Genomic DNA, 3,118 nt, shown 5'->3' with positions numbered 1-3,118 from the left:
AGAAGAACGCTCGCCCGAAAAGTGGGCGTTGGTGGTATAGTGGTGAGCATAGCTGCCTTCCAAGCAGTTGACCCGGGTTCGATTCCCGGCCAACGCATTCCCATTTTGATTATATTTCTTCCTTAGTGTTTTAAGAGTGTTCTTTTATTTGATTGTATTTTATTTTCACTGTTAATTTTAATATTTGCCACTCTTGTTCAATCACGCGTTACAAAACATCACCAGGAAGAGTATATCTCTTTTATATATTTTAATGGTGTTACTAATTATTTCACTCAAAAAATGAGTGTTTTCGCCCGGGATCGAACCGGGGACCTTTCGCGTGTGAGGCGAACGTGATAAGCACTACACTACGAAAACTTGCTCTGATATGGTGCAGTTGTTTACATTTCACGGATTGCAGTGCCCTACGTAGTGGTGTTACTAACAGCACATTATTTTCTGGTGAGAAGGAGTGTTAATATTCAATTATTCCTTGGCTTCGTTTTCATGACCAAGGTAACAAATAATATTTTCTTAGCATATGCTGTCAAAATATGGTGGGCATTGTGTCTAAGTACTGTCTCTGGGGGGTGGGGGAGCTGACACTTGTCAAAGCCCTGTGGGATGAGAGGTATTTGATTTACTGAATTACCTTTATTTATGAGGGCAGACATGTATGCCCTACACTCTGACTATTGCACTGTGGCACCTTTTTCCTGCCCCTTTGCTAGTACTGAAGAAAGATAACTGCATTTCAGCCACTTAGGTGCACATGGATGTGAGCCATCTTGGACTGTATGCAGACAATGGGTGCAACTGCAGGGGCCGGAAGCTTGCAGGAAGAGGAGGAGCCATCAGTGTTTAACAAGTGTGGGCTGAAGCTAACGTAGCTGAGCCCCTCCCAAGGGGAGCCCGCTGAGGGAAGTGGGTTTGTTATTGGCCAAATATATCAGAGCCCTAACCAACCAGGGGGTGGAGTTGTGGGGGTAATATCCCATCATACTGTCGTGATTAGCAATAGATCCTATGGATGGACTAGACGAGAAAGGTTTGGTACGTAGGGAAATTCCTGGGACAGCCCCCTGTATGCCGGGAGAGAGTAGGAATGGCTATAGTTGATCCTGTGTACATTCAGGGTGTGTTTTGATAAACAAGTTGTCCACGTGGGAGTCATACACGGCTTGATGGGTTACTCTCGACCAAATGGACAGACAAGCTATTTTGTATGCGTAGAAATAAAGCATGCGTTTGTCTTCTTTTTCCTTTCATAGTGAGCCGCAGATAAACTAGTACATCTACCTTTTGTTCTCCCGCATGCTTTTGGATTATTCGAATGATGAGTATTCGAATGATGAGTATACCATCCATCCTGAATCTTCCGTGTGCGTTGGTGGTATAGTGGTGACCATAGCTGCCTTCCAAGCAGTTGACCCGGGTTCGATTACCTGCCAAATTTGAAAATATATGATATTCATTCCCTTTTGAAAATATTTGATATTTATTAATAGTTATAACATTTTATATGTTAACTATTGCATATATTTGTTAACGTGAGCATTGTAACGCTTTTCTTTGGTTCTTCAGAAGTTTCCGTATGCCATACAATATTTCCCACCTGAACAAGGATGCCACATTGGGTGCTGCACTTTAGCACTAATAATTTTGTTATTTATTTAAAAATAGCCTTCTTTTGTAGTGTATCGCTGAGTGCTGGTGACATCACTGACCCTGGAATGCTGGGATGTCAGTGGGTGTAGAGTGCTATGTGTTATGTTCTGAACAGGGTTTCCAACAGTTCCGCAGACCAACGGTCAGACAGAAAGAACCAATGCATCGTTGGAGCAATATCTGCGCTGTTTTGTGAATGTCCAACAAGACGACTGGGTGTCATATCTACCTTTAGCTGAGTTCGCATAGAACAATGTCCGCCATAGTGCCACCACTCTCAGCCCCTTCTATTGCTCCTATGGGTTTCATCCCCGGTTCATTCCAGAGTTGAGTCTACACTCCTCAGCTATAGCATCGTTGATGCCATTCTGTTCAACATAACTGAAGCGCATCGGACAGCCACCAACAGCTTACTATCTAGTCAGCAACGGTATTGTCAACAAAAGAACCCTCAACACTTACCATCCCCATCCTGGAATGCTGGTACTAAGGTATGGTTATCAACCAAATATCTTCCCCGATGGCTGCATCCGTCTAAACTCACTCCACGATACCTGGGTCCTTTCTTAATTGTGGATCGGATCAATCCAGTTTCTTACCGCCTACGACTGCCCAGGCAGATGAGACTCATACATCCTGTGTTTCATTCCTGTCAGTTGAAAGAGTATCAAGAAGATCCTTACAAACGTAAGACCCCTGCCTTGCCAATCACTGAAGATCAGGCCCCTGATGAATACGAAGTGGCTAGTATTATAAATACAAGAGAGGGCGCTTAGAATATTTGGTACATTGGAAGGGATACCCCCATTCGGAGGATTCTTGGGAACCTAATTGCCTATTTACATGCGCCTAGACTCCCCAAGCTGTACCACCGAGCTCACCCAGGAAAACCGGGGGGCTCTCCTTTAAGAGGGGGCATACTGTCATGCGCTGCCTACGCAGTCCTCCTTGGCAGGTATGGAGTAGATGGAAGCTCTGCCGCCATTAAGTTGTTCCATTAGGTACCTGCACTTTCCGATTCTACGGTCTAGTCTTTCTCTCCTTTGTTTTCTTTCCGGTACTTAGCCACACCCCTCGGTCCTGACCGGTGTGTTGCAACCCTTCGCTTTCTGCTCTGGGTGCTTTCGCTCTCTTGTTTTCCCCTTCTGCAGTTTTTGTGCTTGAGCCTTCGCTGTGGGATTTTCTCCCCTTTTTCTCTGCCGTTCTGCCCTTTCCAGGGCTCCACTGTTTTCCGCTGGTTTTCCTTCTGTCGCTCACCCGCTGTTTTCTTTGGTATTTTCACGTGGCATGAGTGGCATTGCTCTCTCTTTCTCTCTCTCTCTCTCTCTCTCTTTCTCTCACTCGCTCCTGTGCTTCTTTATGCTTTCCGTTCACTCTCTTCTACTTAAGTGGGTCCTGGGCCGCCTTCGGTCCTGGCCCCCCCTTTTTCTCGTTCTCCCTCTTCTGTTTTCCCGGGGGCGGTGTCCTG

The 3,118-nt window shown here is 45.6% G+C and overlaps 1 non-coding gene across 1 annotated transcript; it reads right to left on the bottom strand.

Moving 5' to 3' along the window:
* Nucleotides 1–287: 287 nt before the first annotated feature.
* Nucleotides 288–360, bottom strand: TRNAV-CAC (transfer RNA valine (anticodon CAC)). Its single transcript has one exon. It is a non-coding gene; the product is annotated as a tRNA-Val (tRNA).
* Nucleotides 361–3,118: the final 2,758 nt, after the last annotated feature.

This window comes from Ambystoma mexicanum, chromosome 1p (genome assembly GCF_040938575.1).
Source record: "Ambystoma mexicanum isolate Mex_15411 chromosome 1p, UKY_AmexF1_1, whole genome shotgun sequence".
Taxonomy (NCBI): Eukaryota; Metazoa; Chordata; class Amphibia; order Caudata; family Ambystomatidae; genus Ambystoma; species Ambystoma mexicanum.
This window is presented reverse-complemented; position numbering and strand designations above follow the sequence as displayed.